The following is a 26,627-nucleotide window of genomic DNA, read 5'->3' as shown; positions in this document are numbered from 1 at the left end:
AGATGTTGTTGTTTGAGCTGACAAAGGTGCCTTCGGGTTGTAACCACCGCCTTTTGAAACAGTGGATGTGCTAAAATTGTTGTTTTTGTGCTTTTTAAGGTAAAGTGTACTGCTTTACCGGTGGACTAAAACGACTGGATGGATTTCTTTTTTACTGTCGACACAATAAAATAAAATAAAATCATCACCCAGTCACATGCTGACACTTGCGCATGAAAATGAAATTTTGGAATGAAAATGAAGACAAATCGAATGTGCAGACAGAATTTAGCAACAACAGAACGGTTTGGCTGATTATTCTTCTGAGTTTAATGTCTAGTGATCCAAACTTACTTATTTATTTTGGCATTTAGATGTTCAGTTGAACATTGGCCCTTGAAAACCTACTGTCAGTCGACCTCTAAATGCAATCTTATGACGGAAGGAATGTGACTTCAAAGATGGCTTGTGTAGAAGCTTGCCTTGCAAGTTGGAGAATGTTTCAGTTTTGGTGGAAGTTTGCAGAAGAGACACAGGATGCAAAATGAGCTGCAGCTTTTCTCACAGACGGTGGACTGAGTGAGGGGTGAAGACGTTTCCCCTCTTTATGACGGCCAAAGGAAAGAAAAAGATGAGGCGTGAGGGCGCATGAGCAGCAACAAGAAGAACAACAAGAAGAAGAAATGTTACAACTTGTAAATGTTGTACAAGTTGTACAAGCTTGTACAACTTATTGTACCAGGAACCAGAGTTTAAAATATTAAGTCATAGAATCAGTCTGTCCTGGGTGTAAAAATGAATGGAGGCTTATTGCTGCAGTTCATATGGACAGCATTCACCTGGAGGAACTCAAGCTGTCTGACCCTCATTAGAGTGGGGAAGCATTTGAAATGAGCACCAAACAACCACACTGAGTGGCAGCTCCTCATTAGAGGGAGGGAGATCCTTGATTTGATTTGATTACAGACAATGCAGCTCAAGTGATGAGAAGTCTTATTTGTTTCTCTTTGTGCATGTGTGTGAGTTGTGTGTGTGCGTGTGTTTTATTCTCAGCCAGAGGCCATTGATGTTAAGTGGGCTCCAGAGAACTTGTGTCTGTGTGTGTGTGAGACTGAGCGAGAACGAGAATATTTGCGCATTTGCACCGATACACACATAACATGAATCAGCGTTTGTTTTTGTGTCTGTATGTTGAAGCTTTGTGGTTTAGGACCAGCAGTCTTGTCACTGATGTGGACAGACTGTGGCTTTAAGTACAGACACACACCCACACAGACAACCTGCCAGTGTGTGTCCTGAAGTACTTTATGATTTCCTCTCTAAAGTCATTTCCATTTTGTTTGTAGCGATACAATGCCAGTGTAAAAATGTTTTTGCGATTTCCACTTTTTAGGAATATTTCTGTGACTGTGTTGTCTCGCTTGTCTTGGATCGTTTTGTTGTATTTAGCATTCGGTATCAACAAATTAATCATAAATAATAAAAATAATTGCTAGTTGCTGCTCTAGTTGTTTTCACGAGGGCTATATTTCAACAGTCTTATGTGGATTTGGTCCTCTTTAGTGGTCAGGAGGAGATGTTCAAATGTGTTTAGACAGAGTGCACAGGTTGTGATTTAAAATGCTCAAAAAGTGCTAAACTTGAGGTAGAAAACAAATATAATACATGAACTGGCAAAGACAGCAGCAGCCTTTTTAGATACAACACGAGCGCGCAGTAGACTTCGCTCTGTGAGCTGACGTTTTGCCAGCAGTGAGCTTTCTTTAGAGATTTGTCTCTGCCAGTTGATTGGAAGCCTGAAACCGAAAAGATGCTTTAACTGAGTAACCATCAAAATAAATATATAGCATGATGTGGGATGATGATTTGATTTATCTGATGACGAAGTGTTAGGAGAACTAGAGAAGAAAGAAATGTTTGTTTTGTAGAAAAAAATCACATTTCAATCGTTAATGCCTCCTTTGCTTTAAATGCTGCAGTCAGCAGTTTCCTATTTCTCCTGTTCTCCTGTTTCTGTCAGGTAAATAGTTGGGGCTGTGATTTTCTGATTTACATTTCTGTAGCTCGTACTTTTTCTACTCTCTGCTCTCATCCAGCTCTGATCACCCAGCTCTTGTTTTTTTTTTTAAACTCAAAAATAAATGAACATGACCTCAACCAGAGATGGAAATCACATCACTTCCTGCCTGACACTGCACGTTTAGAGCGGCAAACGTCATCGCTTTCATGAACTGGATATGTCAGTCACCGGTGAAATGGTAGCAAAATCAGACATCAGTGTTATCACGGTAAGGAGGAGGCCAGGGGGCACAGCTGCTGTTTTGGCCTACGGGAATCCATCAGCAACCACGCAACCACAACAAACACGTAGGGAGGGTTGGGAAAACACACACAAACACACACGCACACCCACAGAATACAAAGGCGCAAACACAGACATACGGTTGTCTTTTGAACACTAACACGTGTTACACCTGGGATTAGCTAGATGTTTGTAAGATCAAATGTTGTCCACCAACCAACCAACCAACCCCCCCCCCCCCCCACTTCCTATTATCTCTAATGTGGAGAATAATCCTCTTGTGGAATTAATCTCTCCTGAATAGCGTTTGTTACCATGCTGAGAAAGAATTAAAGCTCTTGTTCCACTTCTGGGTGTGCTGTACATGCACTCTGTGTGTATGTGTGTATCAGAGACCTATACAGCATGTGTGGCTGAAGTACTTCTAAAATTCCTGTGCATTATTTGGAGGATAAATTTGCCCATTAAGTGATTAAAACAATTTCGTTCTTTACGGTGTGAGAGCCTTGTGAAGCTGTGGACATCTGTTTCTGTTTGAATCAGTTTAATACATTTCATTTTATCGTGACTGATCTGTCAGTTTATCTGATTTTGTCCCACAGCTTTGATTCTCAGCCTGAGCCTGATTGGGCACAACAGGTCCAGTTAGCTCAGGCTTTTATTTCTCTTAATTACCTTGGTCTTCAATCAGATCTGCTTTGACTGTATTCACTTCATTTGTTGGTTCTTTCTACATCAGTGTGCTTGAAACATTGGTGGCCTAGTTTTTCTTGGAGTGGAATCGATAGCTATAGTGTGTTATTGTAAATTATAGCCTTGAAGAAGCGCCATTTGAATATTAACTTACTGCTGGATCTGCTTTGGCAAATCATGTACGTATGAGCATAAGTGAAGAGAAATGACAGCCAAAGGAAAGCCTGCAGGTCTCAGGCAGGAGGCGATTTGTTAATCTTCAGTGAGGGGAGGGATTGAACGAACATGTCAGAGTCTGTTCAGTGTTGATTAAAAGCTTTGTTTGTCTACTTTTCTCTTTTTAGAGCACGCCATGTGAAATGAGTTTTCTCTGAGTCACTTAATTCTCCAACTGTTGTCTTTCGTCTCGTCTCTCTCCTTGTGCGCATTAGAGCTGCCTCAATCAGTCAATTAATCGATTAATCAATTAAAAAAAAATAACCGGTCAGTCCTCAGTTTTATTTTCAAGCAGATATTTCAAACATTTACTGCTTCTTACAAGTAAGGATTTGCTGCTTTTTACGTTCGTAAAGTCAGTATACATATACAACACCAACTCGCACGTGTATCCTGGTGCAGACAGCAGTATTGATTAAGATTGCAGCACATCTGTTCAGTCTGATAAACAGATTGAAATAGAGCAGATGTAGACATTAAGACAGCTTTTCTTTGTCGGGCCCTCTATGGCTGCAGGGCTTGGAGAGGTGGAAGTGGAGTGACGCACGCTGCTCCGCTCTGTCGCACATCAACGCAACTCATAACACAGCTCTCTCAAAACACTCATATTGCAATACCTTTGTAGTATCGGTATACTGTGCAACACTAAGTTACACATGTATCACAACTTTATGATTAGCAGAGAAAGTTGCACAAGTGTGTAGATCAAATCAAAGGTTGTATTTTGGTCAATATAACTGAAATTTGACGACAGCTCTAACTAGCTAATTAGCTTGGTTGACAGTCAGGTGGATTCTGGTGTGATTGTCAACAATGATGCCTTCAGCAGTTGAACCAGCTGAGCTGTCTTGGTGTGAGCCAGCAGAACCAAAAGACAGTCTTTGTCTGTCTTCAGAAGGGCAGACGAGGACGCTGACCCACACAAATGATATTTCTCTCCCTAATGTCGCTGTTTTACTTGGAACATTTAATCACATTAAAACATTAAGCAGCACATCTGGTACGCATGTTCGCTCAGACTTCACCAGGGTTTTGTGTTCGAGTTGGGGAGGCAACAAGAGAGCGACAACATGCCAGACGTGTGTCTTTGTTGCCGTCTGTCTCTCAGGCAGAGGTGAGAGAGACAGAGAGAGAGAAAGGAAGGGAGAGATAGAAAGGAAGAAGGAGAGGTGTAATTTAGCCGGCTGACAGAGGAAGTGAGATCTCTTGGGGGTGTGTGAGTGTGACAGTCTAAATGAATAGAGACATCAGTGAGTGTGCGTGTTCGTGTGGACACGAGGACGGATCTGTGCTCGGTGTGTTTCACTCACCCTGTCAAATCTGAGACAGCCCTAAGTGTTTTTTTTTTTTTTTATCAACCTTCCTCCTCCTTTCTGCTCCCTGTCACAACTCTGTTGAGGTGAAGTGTGTGTGTGTCCGTGTGTGTCTGGTAACTGCCAAAAGGGAGGCGTGCAACAGGTAGGTGGTTTTTATGCCTCTGTGCTGGTGAGAGGCATGGCTGCAGGCATTACTCATACTGTAACTTGACTGGTACGTCCACCCGTCCGTCTGTCTGTCCCATGCTTACGAATGCGATATTTCAGGACAGCCTTGAGGGAATTTCTTCCAATTTGTTACAAACATGAAATTGGACTCAAAGATGAAGTGAACAGATTTTGGTGGTCAAAGGTAATTGTTACTGTAAATTTTTATCCATAACTCTAGAATTCACATAATAATTATATATAATAATTATTATGACAAAGTTGCACACAAATATCTATAGGATAGATAGGATGAATTGATGAAGTGATGACACTGTACACTCGAAAGGTCAAAGGTCAACTTTACTGTGACATTATAATGTGGACACCGGCCACTGGCCGAAGCATAATTTCATTTTTATTTTAATTTTTCATTTTAAAGTCTCTAAACGTTTACCTGCTGTGCTGAAGAGTCTTGATTCATTTCTTGCAGGAAATATAAGAAATTAATATTGATTGCTTCGGACCTTGTTGGCTATTTCTAGATAGAAGTAAATATTTTTTCACATTTTATTGCTGGCATTAAACCACATCTGGTCTGTATAAAGTTCAGTTTTCTTCAAAGATTTGCAGTGACTGACTTCACAGATGTTTCGCTTTTTTTTTTTTTAAAGCCGAGCAACTGCAGCACTGTTGAAATGCACTTCAGTGTTTATATCAGTACAAGGTTCTCATATTTTCCTTAAATAAATACAATACAGCTGCTAAAAATACAGCAGAACATTTGAAATTTTACAAAAGTATTGTACAAATGTATCTTGTATAAAGTTGCACTTATTAAAACTGTACAAAGTAACTCAGCAACCGTAACTCAGGATTCTGACCGCAGTTCAGTCTGTTGTTGGCTCAGTGCAAACTTTATTTGAGTATAAGATTAATAGCTCAGCAGCCAACTATCTGTAACAGTTGGCTACCATTTGCATTTGAGTTATCACTTCATGGTCCCTCTGTGGTTTCTGTGGTTATTTAATAGACTTCTAACCATGAAGTAACATACTGTGTATCCCAGCTGGGCTGACAATGGTGCTCTCAGTCACCGGTAAGTGGAGCGCCACAGCTAAAAGCCACTAACTCAGTAAGTGACAGTGATGATTCAGTGCAAGTGTGCTCACTTTGAACATATGGTGTTAAAAATATGTGTAGCGAACACCTCAAGATCGAGGGGGCCATTAAAATCTTAAGGCTTTGTCTCCTGGGGGTCCTGGATATGACAGGAATCAGAATGGAAAAATCACTTTTGTGTGGTACCTTGTGAATAATCTGAGCTACGATGGCTGTAAAACCTTAAGGGGTGTCCAAAAAGAAAAAAGGTTGTCCTTTGCAGTGCATCACATGCTTATTGGAAGCTGGTATTTGAAGCATATTAGGGATATTCATCTTCTTGTGGACCATAATTATCCACATCAGATTTTATGGATCTTCATGGAGTTCTTAAGTTACCTTGTCCTTGAACCAAAGTGTTGCTTAATGGGAAATTATGACTAAAAGGTTTCATAGAAGGAGCAGCTCTTGCAAGTCCTGTTCTCCTCTTTTCTGGCCTCCTGTCCTCTTCCACTCTACCTAAAGCAGGAGTTGTACAAAATTATGTATAACTCTCAGTGACTGGGTCAGAAGGGCAAATCTGCAACACCTCCCGGCCTTCATAAATCCATAGTTCGTGCTGTGTCGTCCAGAGAGCTCTCACTGAGCCCTGCAGTATATGTGTGCGTGTGTGTGTGTGTGTGTGTGTGTGTGTGTGTGTGTGTGTGTGTGTGTGTGTGCGTGTGCATGTATGTGTGGGTCAACCCACAGTTGTCAAAATCAAACTCAGACAGTAAAGTCTTCTGAGTTAAAACAAATGCTTCCCACAATTGACCTCCTCCACGGTGACTGTCCAGTTTTATCTTACAAACCAAACTGTGTAGAGAGAATTCAGAATTCAGCACTGAAATTTCGAGGTGTTCCCCCTTCAAACGTCGTGTCAGAACCCCTGGTTTACCGTGTCAGAAGAAGAGAATTTAAAAGTTTCACTTTAGCGACCGTTTTGGGGTATGTCTGTGTTCTTAAAGGCAGTTGTCACAAAGACAAATGTTACTTTGTCTTTGTTTCTGTGACATTCTGTCATTTCTCAGAAGCATACATTTAGTAAGATCACATTTTCATGTCTTGTCCTCAATTACTTCCTCTTCTTTTCAAGGCTTTTCTTTGTGACATGTCCCTTTTTGCTTCCCTTTTCTTCTGAAAGAGGTTTCTCATTCTTAACATCTTTTATTTTAGGACAGGGGCACAGAATGGTGATGGGGTGGTTAGTGTGATTTTTATGGTATTTTTAACTACTGCTTTTATATTGTTCTCATAAATGACCACTTTTTTGTACCAATAATTGAGAGAGATGATGGGAATCTACTCAATAACGAATGTTCATTAAATTACATTCTCATGCATCCGAAGGCTTTGAGAAGTTTTTGTTAACTGTTTTGGATATCTTGTACATTATAAAAAGTGGAACCTTAAGTAGACACCAGAATCAAGATCAAATACAGGTGGAATAAAACAAGCTGCTTTTTAGGTGAAATGGTTCTCACAAGTTGAGTTTATTTACAGTACAAATTTGTGACATTTATATAGAAGCTATATTTGTTCATTAGCGGTCATACATTTCTGATTAAAGATGAACTCTGTTGTGTAATCTAGAGATTTTCTGCTCCTCACATTTTAGATTAAAGTGCATTCAGCATCTTACTGTCTTATCCATGCGATCTGTTTTTCTTCTCCTGGGGCCAGGGCCTCAATTAGATGAATAAGCTGTCCAGTGTGCAATTGTACTGAAGTGGTTGCAATCTTTTGTCTGCACAAAGGCTTTTGTTTGGTCTGGACATCAAGAGGTTTTACAGGAGGGTTTCATCACACAGACAGACGGTTAAAAAGAAACGCAACCTGCACTGGTTGGTGGTAGCACTCTTGTATTATGAGAAAGATGGGACCAGAGCACAGTTCTGATTGGCTGAGTCACATCTGCAGTGTCACAGAAATGTTTATCATATTTACATTTATTTATTGTCAGCATAAGTATCATAATACTGAATATCCTCATTGGTTTATCAGAATATTTTATTGATCCCTTTAGTGGCTTTTTAAATCTAATAATTATGCAGCTAGTCTGAAAAAGTTCCCTACAAGGACATTTATTTCTGCACAGTACGTGAAAACAGGTTACTTAATAACTCCTTGACTACCATACTAGTTTGCATCATAACTAGCAAAGCATGGCTGCCCCTCTGTCATGGCAACTGATGGAGGGCTCTGTCAAACCATAAACTACTATCAGTGCCAGAGTTTTTGAAATTCTTGCTTTTGTAAATCACAAGGAGTAGAGTTGTGTCCTAGCCACATAAATCACAATGATACAGGGCTGGAGCTGTCACACTGCAGATTACATTTAAAGGAGCAAATCAAAAAAAGTGTTAGTTAAAAAAGGACAAGCACTGACTACTTCCATGTTTGTATTCTGCAGCCTTTTCATAACAAACTTCAACTTGACCATTCAAAGGAATATCACACCATTTCACTGAATTTGTGAATATCCTATTCACTTCCCTAAATGCTCTCACATAACTAATACTGTAAAACGCGCTAAAACCAAAACGGCCTTGCAGTCAAAATGCGTATGCTGCATGTAAAGATGCGTGACAGTTTTGTCAGGTTCCGTCTTATGGCCTCCACCTTCTTGTGCACTCACACCATGCACACATACAAACTGGGAAACATTTGTGAGGTGTGTACACTTTAAGAGTTTGTTCACATTGTCTTTTGTGTTTGGCTATGTTTAGCGTCCATTTGATCATCACGATAAAGCACCGAGGCTGGACTGAGCCTGAGCAAGAATGCATCCTGACAGTTGGGAAAAAAAAAGTGTCAGTACAAATGAGTGTCAATTCCTTCTGCACATGACCCCGCTGAGCAAAACAAAAAAAATATTGAAAATGGTGCAACAGTTTGCTGCAACACACCAGTTCATTCATCCAGTGACGCAGACAGTCGGGATGAATCAGCCCCTTGGCAGACAGATCTGATCTCAGACTAGTTATCAACCCTCCTACATGTGGCACACATGAATCTCCCTGATGAAGGCTGATCCCAGATCTGAGCCAGGAGGGGGTCAATGCACTCCTAAACAGGAAGTGGACGAGATCAAACGCACCAATCAGATTGCGGTGTGGTGAGACTAAACATCATCATCCCACAGGAAGGAAGTAGCTATGTCTGAATTACACAGGCTACGATGAGTGTGTGTGTGTGCGTGTCTGATTTACACAGACCAGCGTTTACATCCCACACCCAAATATTTACTTCTGTGCAACTGCCACCCTCTAACACAAAGCTATGATTAGGCAGAGGTGAGTGTGCATTATGTGTGACTGTCCTGCAGCCTACAAACCCTGTGTATGTTTGAATGTGTGAGTGTACTGTATGCATGTACATTTGTCTGTCTGCATATATGTGTGTGTGTGTGTGTGTGTGTGTGTGTGTGTGTGTGTGTTTGTGTGTGTAAAGGGGTAGGATTGGAGGTCCTGCAGGGACCACCTTGGTGAACAATGGCTCCTTTATTCCAGCAGAGCGTTTGACTGGACTCTGTGTCTCAGTGCAGCCACACACAAACACACAGAGCCAGACAGGAAACACACGTACGCGCACACGCACACACACGCACACGCTAATTCAGTAACTCTTTGGGGGTATCCAGCGGAGGTCAGTTTTTGCTGAGACGAGACACGTGTGTTTTTCTGTCTGTGCGAAGTTAGGTCATTTGAAACTGGTTTTAGGCACTGAGGAATGCGGTTGTGGTAGCTGGTTACACTTTTGGTTTGAGGTGGCAGGGCAAAGGGGAGAAAACCAGGGTAAACCCCTGTAGTAGCTGAATCCTTTTTATCCTCCAGGTAAGCCCGATCTGGTTCACGTTATGACTAGCGATGGGCTGTGACTGGTTGTTTAAACTTTCCTGCTCTCGCTGGTCTGCCCCAGAAATACTTGCCAGTTATTAAGCTTATTATTATTCTATTAATGTCCATGTAGGAGCCATCTCTTAGTTAAATATATGTAGGACACCACATTGGTTCCAAAAGGTTTCTCCTTTGTCCTTACAATATGCACTAGATAGACATATGGTATTGGGACACACCTCTTTCTTATTAAATTCAGGTGTGGGCTGAAATTGAAACTGAAGATTGTTTTTAAACCTTAGCAGGTACTGTATTTGATACAAGAACTTCATTCAAAAGACCACCAAGGTCTCGAAACTCTAATTATATCCACTCTCAGCTGCCACAAAATATTCTCAGGGTAACGCCAGTGTTGGCAGCATTTCTTCCAGCAGATGGGAAAATGGGAAAGTATTAAAGTGTGTAACCCAACGAGCTCCAGAGAACAAAACCATTGATGGCCAAAAACTGTTTCGTGTAATATCATCACCCGAAATCGACATGTAAAGACATTCATGATGGATTTTGTTCACCGTTGTGTACATGAACAAAACTCCAGCCTTGTATCTCATCATGATGTTGACAGATTAAAATCTGCTGTGTTGCAGACAGAGGTACTGAACTCCGGCACAGTGTCAGGCCTGTGGAGTTCACTTTTATTGATATTGATGCTGATGCTGCACACAAACTGAGGAAACATTCAGTGATTCCTGGTGTAGGAGCAGGTAGAAATATGTCCATCTACAGTCTGATCAGGATGTCTCGCTTAATTCTAATAGGTTACACTTGATTAGAGTGTAAAAGTTTCAAAGGCGCAATGACATACTGAAAATAATCGGTCATGTTTATTTTTTATTCTGCTTTTGCACTGCAACCATCAACTAATGATGTACATATATGGTCAGATAACACACAAAAATTATGGTTGTTGTGTGTGTGTCTATTTGTGCCTTTATCTGTCTAAATGTTGAGAAAGGTGCTGTGAATGACAGAAATAAAACTTGTTCTTTCCATGTGAGCTTATCCTCAGTCGAGCATGACGGCCTGTGAACCTGGGTGTTGTGCGTCTCCCTCTGTCTGCTTCTCTGTTGCCTACCACAGATAATTACTATAGGTTTGCCATCTGCAACTGTCCCAATCCCTCTTCTTGATTGCATTGAGCCCCAAATGACCAGATGTTTCATCACTATTATGGCATTAGAGCTGAGCTCAATAGGCAGATGTGTGTCTCTCTCGGCTGATTGTTGTCATGATAGAGAATAGTCTGATTACCTCCTCTGATTAGGCCAATGGGCCGCTAATCCTCCCACAGCCGCTTCAGATCCAGTGTGTCAGCCCTGCCCCGGACCTCTGAGAATGGGTGCAGGCTATACAACTAACACACACACACACAAATGTGCACACAACAGCAGTCTACACACAGACAGATGATTGAAATAGTTGTTAAAATTGAAAATTACATGCACCAGATACATACACGTAAATGTGCACTGCTCTTTCAGGAGGACAGTCACAGGAGGACAAACACACGTACACACACACACACACACACACACACACACACACAGTGGTACACAGGGGTTGATGTCAGGGTTTATAACTTGAGCTTGGCCACTCTTCCCAAATGTCATGTTTATCTGATCCGTATTAAAGACCCTGTGACAATGGAACAGATGGGGCTGTCTTTTGTCCTGCAAGAGCACGGAGGGGACACACACGCATATACCTCCATGTATGCTCTCGCTCTCTGCCTCTCTCTCTTTCCCTCTGTATCCGTTTCTCAGTGGGCCGTTTGAGTTGGGATGAGGTTGTGTGATTGTGTTTAGCCAAGCAGAGTGATATTGCTCTACAGGGGAGCCAGCCTGCTCTCACCACGCCAGACGGACAACATAACACACACACACACACACACACACGTAGCCAGTGCAACTTCTGAGCTGCATTTTTTAAACATCCCTTGCTGGCTCTGCTGTCTTAAAAGCAACTGAGGTCACAGGTATTGATCAAGTTTACACAAGGCAGTATCTTAATAGTGTTTCTCCCCTGCTAGCGTCTGACATACAACTGGCTATCTGCTTCAGAAGTTCAGTTTTGACTTGGTCTTGGTCTTTGATTGTCACGTTTCCTGTATTTACCTTTCAAAGACTAATACTGCCAGTTTGATTGCTTTGTATCAAGTTACTGTACTTTAAGGGATGCATGATGGTGCTGAAAACGGTGCAGTTTTCTTCTATACAAACAAAAGTTATGTTTACCAGCCGGTGTTATTTACAAAAACGCACTGTGTGCACCCTTGAGGTCGAACAAATGTGTCAAGTGCATTTTGGTTTGACACTGTTGTAAAACATTTGCAGAACTGATTTTTTTAAGTGATTTGAATCTATCATTGTTTACATCCATGTTTACTCACTTGCAGTCTTCTTCTTCCCTGCCTTTGCTGCTGCTTTGCTGCATATCTTGGCGTGTTATCCGAAAATGCTGATCAGTGGAATAGTGTGAAAGCACTGAGCAACTAGAGGTCTGAAACTCCAAAGGGAGCCTCTAAAAAGTCTCAGAACCAAAAGGATTACCATGCTAGGATGTGTCAAAGAAAGTAGCAAAAAAAAAGTAAGTAAAAAATAAATAAGCAAAACTTTACAGCCACATTGCCTCATCGTAATTAATACTACTCCCTGCACACAAATTAATGGTCCAGAAATCTGAATCTTAAAGATTTTTGGTGTATGAACCAATCCAAATTCACTTTTCTCCTGTTTCATCATGTTTTAGAAAATGTTACCATAATTATCTAGCTTTTTATTTACATTATCTTAAGTCACTCACTCTATTGGAAAAACAAATCCTTTATTATTCATCATCAAATTGTTTGGATCAGTGGTGAACCTCATTACAGCTTCATTCCCTCATCACATCAAAACAATTTAAACTCACTTATTTTGGAAGAAAACTACTGTGCCAGTCAACAATGTGTGGCTGGAAAGATAAATTAATACCTCACATTAAGAGATGACAATTTGGCAAGTCCTTGTTTTTACCTTATTTGCCTTATTTCTACCCCATTGTTTAGCTTAGCCCCATGTGGGACTGACCACTGTGCTTTAGACAGTCCCAGATGCTTTCCATAGAGAAGCTTGGAGAAGCAGCCTTGAAGTCTTTACTCTTGTAAAACTGAAAAACACGGTTAGTCACCTTTTTGCCATTTGTCTAAGTAAGTTTTCTAATGCTGTGCCTTCTCTTCATCATCGTGGAGCATTATGCCACAATTGTCTCCTCACTGTCTCTTGAGGCCAGAGAGCAGAAAACGCCCATGGAGGCTCGATGGCTGGCAAGAACCAGTTGTGATGGCCTTTTTATTCCTCTGATGACCACAATGTTCAACAGTGAGTCCATTCCAAAAACAAAAAAGGAAGACAAAAACCTCAACAAGACACACAAAGTTGAGATTTCTGCTTAACTGGCAGTATTTTTTGGCTTTATGGGAGAAAATAGAAAAGTGACGATTAACTGGTTAGTACGGCAAATGTATGTCTTGTTGATCACCGAACCTCCATCAGCCCACTGAGATGAAGTGCTTGTATGGTGAAACTTGATTGACATTGGTTGTGTTAAAGGCACAACTTGTAGAATATGGTCAATATATATCCAGTGTAATTCACAAATATAGAGGCGGCATATCACCAGCGCAACTGCAAACTACTGCTCACTGACTTGTTTGCTGTAGAAGATGAAGCCGTGATAGGGGAGAGGTGAAACTGCAGAGGAACAAGACAGAGTCAAGCATTAGCAATAGGTGAAAATGACGTGTCAAGCCGACACGCCATTAAGCTTGTCCAAGAAAGAAACATAAAGAACAGCACACAGCCTCTTCACTTTTTCTATGCAACCATCCATTAGTCTCTCACAGAGTGGATGAGACAGAGGGCTATGCAAAACTCTTCCTGACCCACAGCTTTTTTTCTGCTTGTCATGACACTGACTGGAATTTTTTACAGTACCAAAACACCCTAGATGACTGAAGCCAGGTTATGGTTATCAGTCTGGTGTGAAATGTAATGGATGCATTGTTCTCCAGGTAGAGGACAGAGAGAGAGAGAGAGGGACATTAGATCCTCTGTGGCATCACTCCCAGGCCTGCTTCTGTTCACAAATGCCGCCCTGTCTTAATGTGTGTGTCTGCTCATAGTACATGTGCACATGTGTATTCGTATGTTATGTATATATTCCAATGTCCTGAATTTAATATTTAGGTGTTAAGTATACTATGTGTACATACAGGTGTAAGTGCTTGTCTTTTTTTTGTGGGTTGTTTATTTATTTATTTTTTTTGCACTGGTGTGTGCCTAAGTGGCCATTGTGCAGACAGTGAAGGAGAGGGAGACCAGCATAAAGCCACCAGTCCAGCTCAGAGGCTCCACCAGCAGCCAGCCAACCCCACTCGGCATGCACCTGGCGTCCCCTCACACACACCACCATTATTAATTGCTAATACATATTTATGTGGCACAAATTTGCCATTTGTTTATGCATAAAATTATCAATACTGCAGGGCGCTTAGCCAGAGAAAATGGTGACCTTTTTAAAGAGTAATAAATGGAACTCTGGGTGTGTGTGTGTTTGTATATGTGTGTGTGTGTGTGTATGTGTGTTTCTAATGGCTGATGTTTAAGAGGGAGGCGTTGGATTGGAACAAGGGGAAGAGGGTGGCGGTTTTGTGGCTGGACGTGGCAGAAAGGCAGCTGAGGCCTGCCAAGAGGAGATCCACTGATGTGGATGTTTACCCACAGTTTGTATTTCACACAGGCAATGTTCTGTCTTTGTCCTCAGCTTCATTAGCTGTGTTCATGTGTACTGGATGTCCCTTTGAGTGTGTGAGGATGAATTTGTGCATAGAAGTGGTGAGCCTATATTTTCCTATATTGGAAGTCTCAAGGAGTTTTGCAGGTGAATCACAGAGACCATACCCAATTATGCTGCACAATGAGAGACTTCTAAATTTCTCTCACTTTATACTGAGTAATACATTTATATGATAGTAGCTAATTGTTTGATTTCTTCCTTTTGATCTCAGTGAAGACTGACTGAAGTAGGCTAAAGCTTGCGAATCAATTAATGTTCGGAATCACTGTGAGTTTTCCAGGCAACCAGCAGAGACTCTGGAAAGTCATTCCTTTGGCTAAGCTCATTGTTTCCCTCTGTTTTCAGTCTTTGTGTTAAGCTAAGCCAACAGGCTTATGGTTCAAATATGTGAATGGAACCAACCTTCTCTTGTAACTCACAGCAGGAAAATGATTAAGTGCATATCCAAAAATGTCCAGCTACTTTGAACCTTCAGGATGGAAAAAAAACAAGAAAAAAAAGAAGGACCAGCACCTACTCCTTAAAGTCATGTTTTTAAATGAATTATTATTATTTGGCTGGACAGCAGCAAAGCAGGGGCCGGTCCAGTGAAAGTCTCTCTGTGACTTACTGAGTGAGTGATGAAGTTACATCACTGGTTGTTAAAGTGTTGAAGTGTCCCCACTGGCTGTTTCTCTTTCAAAATGAATTAGCGCGAACGTTAGTTACGTACCACAACTCTAGGCTCTATGAGTATCTGCAAGCCCTTGTACAGCACTGAAGACTTTTAGCATACACCAACATACTAAGCCCACATATCCCACCTTGGTCTCAGCATGTATATAAGTTGAACTGAGACCGACCACTACTAGCTACTCCTAGAAGGAGTTATGATTCATAATGTTCTATTTCATATAGACTATAGACTAACCCCTTTAAGGCTATTGGTATCTACAAACACCAACACACACACTTCACCAGAAGTCAGTAATCAGTTCATACCATGCAATACATCACGGCACAATTGTACATCACGGTACATCACATGCACATAGTACGGTACATATTTACCGTAAGGGAATGAAATCAGGAAACATTATAAAAACTACTAGTGATGAGATGATGGCTATGCACTGTGATAGTCCAACATAGTAACAAAAAAAATGGGTCTCCATATGCCGAGAGGTGGGAGGAAGGGCACACAATTAAAATACCCCAAATAACAACAGGTATGACAAAACACTCAGTACAGAGAGAGTCAGAGAAACGAGAGGCATCTGCAGAGAGAAATAAATGAAAATGCTAACAGCTAATCAGAATGGGTCTAAGTATTAATCAAAAGAAGTTCTCTTTCTAATGAAACATTTTTTAGATATGGGTATAAAGTACTGCTCTCAAAAGCACATCCGTTCACCTTGTCACTTAATATCCAGGAATTTACGTTATTGATACTTCTGCTGATCGTATAAGGTCTCGCCATACACTAAGGTTTGACCTGTAGACTTGTTACAGAACAAGTATTGCAGCTCCTTCTCCTCAATGAATTGCAGAATGAATGCAAGCATAACAACAACAACACAAATAGCAACATTAGCCAGCGTAATTTTCAAATCTGGATGACAAGGGCAAGTTGTTTTAAACAGCCTTCTAAAGAAACAGGAACAGACTCTCTGCAGGAATGATTAATTCTGCTCTGCACACTCCACACAGAAGACATTACAAGATCAAACAGTTTTTTTAAACAGTGTATTCGGTTGTTCAAAGTGTTGAGCTACTGACCCACACATACTGCATTAATCTACGGTACAGAACTGTAGTTCTACCTCCCTCACTGCTCAGTTCTTTTTTCTTTATTCGTCATTCCCTTTCTCATCTTTAGGAGTTCATGTCTCTCTCTTTTTCCCTTTGTCTCCTCTTATAGTTATTGATTTTCCTTTTGTTGGTTCAATTCTGCTTTGCTCTCCACGGTCCTTTAGGCTTTCTGAGGGTCTAGTGTGCTCCACTATTTCTTTTTCTTGTTTTATTCCACTCTTTCCTCTTCTCTCTCAAACTGTAATATCTATGTAGTGATGTTTTGTGTGTGTGTGTGTTTGTCTGTTCTTCAGAGTGTGAAATCCAGCTAAATCTCTCTGTCTGTCTTTATCAGGATTGGTCGTCTCTCTGATGGGTATCTACTGTGCAGCAGAACCACCTCTCCAGGGAAGCTTGTAGGTCAGCTACTATTTTCAGACCACACACACACACACACACAGACAAACATACTGTATTTTTGGTATATAAGCTCTCAACTCTACTTTTAATCTAACAAACACTGAGTTGAGTAACAGTGAGAGTCGTGCTTTCTCCGTCTTTCTCTCAACAACACACATGCACACTTTCCCTCTCGCTCTCTGTATCTCTAACCCAGCTTTTATGTGGCCTTCATGAGGTCACACACAGGGCTCAAGTCAGTTTCCATGACTACACAGTCAGCATCCAGCCAATCGGCATTCTCAGCTGGCCTTTATGGGACCAGTGGGCAGCCAGTCAGCATCATATCTGTACATCTGACATGGAGGGTATTGGGAGGCGAGGGTGTGTGTGTTTGTGACTGTGTGTGTGAAAGAGGGGGATTAGTGCAGGGTCCTCTAATGTATCTTGTGAGGTGCACTGGTAATTTTTCTGATAAGCACTAAAAGAAATTACATCTAAAGTAATAATGTGCCACATATATAATATAGGCTGTATGCAAACTAAGTTGTCTTAATAAACACATTTGCACAATAGGTGTGTGTCATTTTTTTCAGCAGCATCTCACAAGTGTACACATCTAAAAGTGGTGAGACATTATATAGACAAAAGTATCCTACCTCTTTATGGGGACACACCTCTTTTTTTCAGGGGTTGGGCTCAGCCCCTTACTTTCAGTGAAGAAAAATCTTAATGCATACCAAGACATTTTGGACAAAGCTATGCTTCCAACTTTGTGCCAACAGTTTAAAGACATGATTGTGTGAGTTTGGTGTGGAAGAACTTGACTGGCCCGCACAGAGTCTCAACCCCGTTAAACACCTTCGGGCCTTTTGGTCCAACATCAGTGCCTTAGAAATGCTATATTGCATAAATAGACAAAATTCCCACAGAAACTTGTGAAATGCCTTCCCAGAAAAGTGGGAGCTTTTATAGCCACAAAGCTGCCTATGTATGTAGAATGCAATGTTATTAAAGTCCCCTTTGGTGTAATGGTCAAGTGTCCCAATACTTTTGTTTCTATGGTGTATTAGCTGGAAATCCCATTTGAACCTCTACAGTTTCTATATGCTGAAAAGAGCATTTCCAAATTCAGTCTCTAACACACACACACACACACACACACACACACACACACACACACCAGTAAACCCCCATCGTCTAGATGAGTGGAAGACACAGTGAGCCATCAGTGTCAAGAGTGCAGGATACTCATTAGAAGTGAAACTAATGACTCAGATATAGAATTAAATAATAAAATAGCCAAAGCTGACAGTGTCTATCGGCCCCCACCTGGGGGAGAGAGGAACATGTCCACTGTTTTCTTTTTTCATCAACTCTACACTTTGAAGGTTGGCATTTTGATTCCTCCTCTAAGGTATGGCAGTGTCACAACGGTATATAATACTGTGTATTTGTCTTGAAAACCTGCAAACTTTGAAGCGTTAGAGTTACAGTGTGTGTGTGTGTGTGTGTGTGTGTGTGTGTGTGTGTGTGTGTATTCTGTTTCATTTTTATTTTACTTGGACTTTACTCTGAGCTTTGGGGTTTATTCTCAAGGGCTGCCTCACCAATACTCATGTATCCGCCTGTCTTTTCTCAAGCATCTTCTGCTACCACATTGCTCAGATGCTTTTTTTTGCTGTTGTTGTTGTATTCCCTGTTTTCTAGTGCCGGGCCTTGAACTAACGTATGAATGGGGGCACTGGGAGCACAAGGGGTTTAGGGGCTAAAAAGGTAAATGGTCAGAGAACAGCATATGGAGGGTAGGGAGAGTGGGATTGTTTGTTCGGGGAACTAAAGCTGTGGGAGACAGGGATGGCAAAGGACAGCTGAGACAAAAGAGGCATATGGAGCCTTAGCACAGAGCCTGTTTTTCTGAGGTTGAATTGTTCCTCTGTGGTTTTTTGAAAATTTCTAGCACGAACAAGAAAAATCACATGGAATTTATGGCAGTGGTGATTGACAGAGAGTGCTGATAGAAAGATATGATGAAAACTAGAGAGACAGACAGGTGAAAAGTTGACAGACCGTCAGACAGACAGTGAGGTGTGATTTACGTCACTGTAATGGGGACATATGGCTCCTGCCAGCCCAGAGAGTCAGTACTGAGGGACCATGAGGACAGAATAGAAGAGGAAAGACCCACGTGCCATCTGCACAAGGGACAAAGAGTGAGAGATAGCATGAGTAGTGTGTGTGTGTATGGGTGTGTGTGTGTGTGTGTGTGTGTGTGTGTGTGTGTGTATGTGTGTGTGTAGGGAGGGCAAGTACAGCCCAGTAACAATGAGATACACAAACACATACGTAGCAAACATGCCAATATATGGAAAAAGACAGCATATGCATATTCTTGTAGGTACACAAACTTTCGCATGTAAACAAATGCATGTAAACACATTCACATGAGCTCTCTCACACACATGCAGAGACACTTTGATGGAAACAGACTCTATGTCACTTCTGTCTCTTCATCTGCCAGAGCGGCCATCCAGAAAGCCCTGTCCTCAAATCAGATTGTGTGTCTGTGCATGTGTGCTCTCTTCTCTCCTTCCTGTCAGTTACCACTGGGGTGGTATGCTTCACAGGGCATTACATTGTCTGACATATGGGTTTCGCTCCTCTGCTCTGTCCAGGAAACAAGGCCAAGCAGGCAGCCTCAGAATGGAACCCTTGGGTTTGATGCAGTTTCCATCACGTCCAGTTGTCTTTAATGTCACCAGAATGAAACTGGGGTACTGATGGGGCACTCCGCTAACGCGGTCACCAGCCTCAGCGCTGGGCCACTTTGTTGTGTGTCCGTTTCCTGTTCAACTTCTGGGTCAACTTCTGGCAGAGCAGGTTGTTACGATGGGTCAATGTGACAGACAGTTTTCTGTGAATAGCTCACCTACCTAAACAGCCTCTTAGATGGTTTGCACACAGGCTTTGGCAGACTTTCTTCAGATAGATAACTTTGTGGTCTCTAAACTTTTATTCTTCCATCAAAGCTGCATTATTGTCTAGTAACAATTCAGAAGCAATCTGGGTTTTGAAAATTCACCTCTGATGGTTTAAGGAAACTTCCAAGTAGACATAACCCTGTTGAGTTGCACACAGTTGCACAGTACACTCTCTGAATGAGTAGAAGATGTGGTGGAAGGCATTTCTGTCCCCTGACACATCTTTTGTAACTTCATAAAGCGTTTTTCCATGGGCCTGGTAAGTCCTCTCAAGTCATGACAAACCGAAGCGTGATGACATATTTTCCACTGCAGTCCCACAGCAGCACAACTGGCCATGGCCCACTCGTGGTGATAAAGTCGTGGTCTAAAGCACTACATTGCTGTGCCAGTGACAAGAGAAAAAATCTGGATATTTTTTTTTCAAGCCTTTCTATGTTCAGCTCACAGTACTTTTCTGTCTTTTCCTCGATTGACTGCTTGGACTTTAGTTTCACTCCCGTATTCCTGTGTGCACTCTCACGGAGCCATAGCCTTATTTTACTGATCACTGATCGCTTTCAGCCATATGAGACCACGCTTTCCACTGGTGAACCACGTATAGTAAATGCACAGTGTCACCAGCTTCATTAACATTGCTGCTCATCTACATTGACAGGTCAAATCAAACTATACATGGACATATTGAAAGAAACATTGTCTAAAAAGTCAAATATATTGAAATGCTGCTCTGTTAAATGAAATCTTCACAGCACTTCAGTACAGCGTGCAGGTATTTTGCCTTTGTTTTTATGCAAGTTTTGTATGACCATGTATGTAAGCATAATCCATTACTTCTCTTCAGACAACTAGATACATTGTCTAATGTTCCCATTTATTCCAGAAATCTCGTGACCACTGGAAGCATGCATATACAGTAATGCACTCTGGACATGATACATACACAAACTCTTCACTTCTGCCAAGACATATTAGTTCAAAGTCGTCGTCCACCTGGCTGCTTGTTTTTTTCTAATATGTGTGTGCTTGTGTGACACAGAGTGGGTGGGTTGGTGTGTTTACAGGCATGTGGGTGCCGAGGAGCTGATGGCATAAACAGATAAAGCTGTGATGGAGGATGTGCGCTCTTTTGTTTGAGTTTTAGAGACAAACGGCTGTCCGAAATACACACACAAGCATGGATGCACACATACACACACCACCCCCACTCTGCTGTGTGTATACACCACATGTCAGGTCTTAAGTGCTTGGTAACAAAGGGTGAGTTTATCCCTGGGTTTCACTGTAAATACAATAGTGAGTAATGCTAAGAAGACTGGCCTGTGGTCACTGCAGCCATGCACAACTGAGAGATAGTGAATGAAAGTATGTGGCGGTGGGTGGTTGGTTTTTTCAAAGGACTTTCTGCTTGTGTAGCATTTTGGGTTTCCCAAAATTTAAACCACATAAAGTATAAATCTGTCGCTCTCCTCTCCGTGGCGTCAGTTGTTTGATGAAAAAATAAGAGGATAAGGGCACTAATAGACTTTATTAATATCAAAGAAACTTCCAGTATGTGTTCTAACATAAAGCTAATGTTAAGCAGCCTGAATAGAGGAACTGGAATAAAGCTGTGCATTTCTTAAAAAATTACTGCTTCCTCTTTTGTGCTAAAGAAAAAAATCCATCTGATTTCCTGTGTATTCTGACTCAGTGTCATTACAATATTGAAATGTGTTGAAGATTGTCATTCAGTAAGATCATCTTTTTTCTTGCATGATTTAATGTGCACAAAAGAGTAATGTATTAAAATATAACAAAAGTCATATCACTTATTGCCTACTGTAGTGTGAGAGGGTCAGCATCTCCAACAGCCTCAGCTTGGGATTGTATAGTGATAAGTATAATGATTGTCTTAGCTGAACAATGCTTAACTGTATCTGGTTATGTACATTTACCGTCCACTATTCTGACTTCCACATCAAACTGAGCTGCGCAAAGGAAAGACGCCCTGTAATGATAAGGTTCATGAATTATTTACTTGCCGTGTAGTTGCAGAGTTATGATGAAAGCAGCAGTACTCATAAGCTTGCCAATCTTGCACAGTGTGAAAATGCCTAAATAACTCTCGTTATATTGTTAGATGAGGACACACCAGAAAAAGTGGCAGCAATGACAAACACAGTTTCTCTTCATAACTTTCCACCACTGTTGTCACTGGATATAAATCTTGCTAAGCAAGGATTTTTAGCCTGGAAAACAGAAGGATCTGTCCCAGTGTTTCATTTGCTCTGGCGGAGGCGTGTGGTCCCCCTCCCATTCAGACAGATTTTCCTCCATCCTGATTTTGGCGTCAGAAGGGCCAATCACAACTAGTGATTGGCCCTTCTGTTTATCTAATATTGGGAGGGTTCGATACAATGGCTGACTTTAAGTAGTTTCTCACACTCTGAATTTTTGGCATTTCGTGTGTATTTTCTAGTACTGCAATGAGCCTTTGCACGTTACTCCCATTGTAGTGTGAAGCCACTGGCAGGAATGTTTATCTCACCTTGTATGTATGTGCATCTTCCCTAAAAACAATGCTTAATAGGGCTGTCAGTTTTTATTCAGAATTTTAACCTTTGTTGGAATGTGAGTCTGTTAAGGCTTTTACTCTACAACCACAAAAAAATACACAAAAAAAGACTCAGCTGCTAACTTGCTACAAAGGTGAAGTAGAGGAAGCACCAGAAATAAGTGGAGTTACGTCATCTATACAACTGCCTGTCTCATTGCCTTCCTCTCTCTGCACTCATCCTCAGGACCTTTCCTCAACAGCTCGTAAAAGACCATCAAGATAATAAAATTTAATAAGCAAGGATACGCAGCCCAGTGGCACTGTTTTCGGGAGAAGGTTTTTAGGATACTGACCAAATGAAGACCGCACTGAAGGGTAAGACACTCTTTTCTACTCTTTGACAACACAATCTTGAAGTGTAGATAGCCAGTATAGACTTCTCTCACTTTCTTACAGCACTTTGGGCATTCTTAGCAGCTCACGATGAAGATCAATTCTCTCAGCACACGTGGAGGCGGTAGAGATTTGGTACTTGAAGACACTTGATCATTGCAGAAGCTTGTTGACAAAGGAGCAAGGACGATCTCTGTGTTCTGTTTGGCTGCAACATCTGAAACCTCTGACAACATGGCTGGAATAAAGCTATTGTTATTGTTGCAAGCTGTTTCCATATGGTCACCCCCCCACCCCTTCCCAAATACACTCATGGACACACACACACACACACACACAACATAGATCAGCAGTGGGAGCACATCATCTGTCACCCAGGGCCCAGGCAGAGGGGCGACAGATTGTCCTCGTGGTGTTCCTTCAGGTCCCATTGCTCCAAACACACACACACACACACACCCACACACACAAACAATCTGCCCACTGACATACTATTCACATAGTATTCCCTCAGAGTGTGGACAGGGCAGTCTCACTGCCTTTATCTCACAGGAGTATTAAAACAACATTCCTACATGGGGACACAGAGGTGTCTCACTGTAGTGTGCTGGAGTGTGTGTTGTTCATTTATATAGCCAGAACACACACACGCGCACACACACACACACACACAGCTTATTTTACACAATATATCATAGTTTGAATGGCTGTTATGCCTGTGGCTTTGTTCCTGGAACGTGCAGGGACGATGTTACAGTTAAAGATTAACCAAGTGTGTACACATCAAATAGGGGATCGCTATTTGCGGCGCAGAACAAATGAATCTCACATCAATGGCTCTCTGCAGCTATACGATATGGCATAGTGAGGAGATCAAAAACGGCAGTGTGACGTATTTAACAGTCACAAAACAGCCACATCAATTAAACATCAAGAGCACGCATTCTATAGTCTGACCCGGTGATAATCAAGGGTGTTTTCAGTATCAAAGTGCTGCTCAGCAAACGCCAGGCCTTTAAAGATCGTCATCCATAAACATTACCTGGCCTTGTTCTTCGCTTTCGGGGAAACCGCACAGACAGACACGCCTCTCTTTTTCCTCCCGCTCTTTCTGCCGCTCTACCTGTGTATGTGTGAGTGTGCAAAGAGCTCCAGGCCTCATAGATTGTCTGAGCTCTCACCCTTCCTTAATACGCTTTCTGTTCCTCTGTGGAATTGTTTCTCCTTGAAGAGAAAGCGAGGAAGTGATATAGAGAACAGAGGCAAAGGAGAGAGAGATAGAGAGCAGGTAGTTTCATTACTCTCCGCCCCCCCCCCCCTTTCTGGATGCCTGGGTTATGGCCAATTAGGCCTATTAGCAACAACAAAACACAAGAAAACACAACAAAACCCAGTCGGCAGGCAGGCAGGCAGGTAGTTAACGGTGGGAGGAATTGTTATCTCTCCCACCGTTAGGAACAAAGAAAACACTCTCCAGAGTGCTGGGGAAAGAATTTATACCTCCCAGTGTTCTCAATTCTACAATTAAACTCTTTACTGCAATTTCCCATTGGTTTGAGTCTCCAGAGGGACTTTTCAATGTACTGCAGTAATTTTTAAGTCTGCAAGGTGGTGTGTTATGTAATTAACTAAGTTTGAGACAGTTACCCAGAGGTGCAGAGAAGCCACAACTTTGCAGCTTTTACACAGGACTGTTGAGTCTTGTGATGGATGTGGTGATGACACGTCGGTGTAATTAATTATTGCTTGTTTTATCTGATGTCAGTGTGATTTATCTCCAGCTGCGAGTCATGATCAGCTGCCTTCATATCTTTTATGCAGAAATGAACGATGGAGAGCTGAAGTGAACACATTCTGGGCTTCGTTGTAGAAGACAGAGAGCCTCATGCAACATCACTTTTGTATTAATACCAGTTACTAAAAAGTTCAGACATAAAACAGAATTTTGCTCAACATTGTCACTTTATATTGGTTTCTTCTTTTACCAGCTATAGTGATATGTGATGCTCCTGAGCTGGTAAAACTTTGTTACATTTGAATGCTAACAAATCATCCTGTTACAGAACCCATCAAAAAGTCTTAAACAACTAACTACTGTACACATGCCTCCCAAATCTGTTACAAATTAATTGTAAAAAAAACATCCAATATGGCAATGATTAAGGATTGGTTACGTTTAGGCACAATCACAACTTCGCTCTGAATTAAAGTAACTACTTGGGGAAACATTGTGGTCATGGTTGGAAGAAGCTAACATTGACCATTGGAAAGGAATAGAAAGCCAACAGTTCTCTCATGTCAAAATCTAACATTTTGTTGCCTCAGTCATCCAGCCCAACCTCCGTCCTCTGCAAACTCAGCGGCTTTATCATTCTTTCCTTCTTTGCTCCTGATGGACAGGGATTGTAATCACTAAGCCACCAGAAATATTCGTCATTTCAAAAACGACTGATGCTGTTGTTGTGTTGATATTCTTTTGCTAAACTGCAAGCAGTCAGTCGGTTCTCAGGCCTAACCTGATTCTGCTGAATTTCCTTATACTTTCATTTTATTCAACAGTTTTAATTATTCTACCTTTTTTTCTCCCTTTTTTGATGAAATCAGAGCTCGCACAGCAGCCTTCCCAGCTTTTTCTTTGATATTTTGGAACTTTTCATCAAGGCCAAGGTTACACATGCAGTATTAATACAACTAAATGGATTATTATGAGTACCACTATTCTGTTACTATTTTCCTACTTTTTTCTTCATCCTCACAAAAGGTTATGTATGAGTTATGGAATAAAGTTTTCTATAGCTTATAGCAGCAGTAATGACCATTTAGCTGGTCATTTGCTTTAAGAATGGGAAATTCCCCAACATCATAAGGCAGTCATTTTTTAATTTTCAATTTTTAATCAAATTCTGGCTCATGAAATGCAGTTATTTTACAGTACATCACTAATGCAGCGGTGTACACCAAATATTAGAAGTTGAATAGCATCACTAAAAGTCAGTTGCAGCCAAAGAGGATTACTGGAGATGAAAATCACAGTGAAAGTGTGAATAGAATTTTCACAAGTACCTGGTTGAAGTTGCCTCTTCCAGATACGGCAATGTGGTGGCCAGATGAGATAAAACTGTCTTTTTTTTTTCAAAAACAAGTGATTTTCCACCTATGTAGCAGCAGAGAAAAGTACTGATTAGGGCAACATGGAATAGCAAGGGGAATTAAATCCCAAAGATTAATATTGTGTATCTCATCTCTCACTTTTTCCTTCTCTTGACTTCTTCGTCTGTCTCTGTCTCTTTGTCACTTTCTTAAGACCCCTTTGCTCCATGCTCAGCCTAAACGTTCCGTGCTCTGTATAAAATCCATTAACTCAACATGCCAACACTCAGACATCACTATGAATGGGAGCTGAGTATTGTGTATTGTGTGAGCGTCACGTTGAGACGGCAGGAGATGCAATCAAATAGAGATGTGCAGAACAAAACGAGCAAAGGATGGAGAGAGAGAGAAAGAGAGAGAGAGAGAGAGAGAAGGGGGGAGGAAGAGATGGAGGGAGTAGGCAGGGAGGTAAACTAAATGTGACATCTCATATTTGACTTTTCACTTCCCATTTAGCTGACACGTCCAAGATAAGTGGAGGAAAGATTACTGCTCTCATTCTGTTAGACAAAGGCCTGTGTGTGTGAGTGCATGTGTTGTTTCAGGCATGTAAATTATACATTCAGGCCCTTTAGCTCATTCTCTTATATGACTGATGATAAATAAGCAGGTCAGAGTACAATGTGTCTTTGAGTTTTTTTTCATTCACAAACGCTCCTTTCTATACGTTTTAAAGAGACATTTTCATTTCAAACAACTTTTCACGGTTGTAGCCATCATTTCTATCAGCAGTGACAATAAAAGACTCAACATAAGATGTGGAAACATGGCAGCATTGCTGATACACTTTTGGTAAGAAATTTATCAGTAGCACAGAGAAGATAAAAATGTATAAATAAAAACACCAAAAGTCAGCACCGAATGCCC

General features: G+C 41.3%; 1 protein-coding gene and 1 long non-coding RNA gene across 8 annotated transcripts in view; one reads left to right on the top strand and one right to left on the bottom strand.

Moving 5' to 3' along the window:
* LOC124053467 overlaps nt 1–26,627 on the bottom strand; it is a 254,075-nt gene that overhangs the window by 25,952 nt on the left and 201,496 nt on the right. The gene's annotated exons all lie outside the window — the stretch shown is intronic.
* The window catches only part of sox5 (SRY-box transcription factor 5), a 216,014-nt gene that overhangs the window by 23,164 nt on the left and 166,223 nt on the right, over nt 1–26,627 (top strand). For all 7 annotated transcript variants that reach the window (XM_046378638.1, XM_046378637.1, XM_046378634.1 and 4 more), the window contains one exon: nt 16,654–16,718. The gene's annotated coding sequence lies outside the window, so the exon portion shown is untranslated. The remainder of the gene's footprint in view (nt 1–16,653; nt 16,719–26,627) is intronic.

This window comes from Scatophagus argus, chromosome 22 (assembly GCF_020382885.2).
Source record: "Scatophagus argus isolate fScaArg1 chromosome 22, fScaArg1.pri, whole genome shotgun sequence".
In the NCBI taxonomy this organism is placed as follows: domain Eukaryota; kingdom Metazoa; phylum Chordata; class Actinopteri; family Scatophagidae; genus Scatophagus; species Scatophagus argus.
The sequence above is the reverse complement of the archived record's forward strand: the minus strand, read 5'-3'. Positions and strand labels throughout refer to the sequence as shown.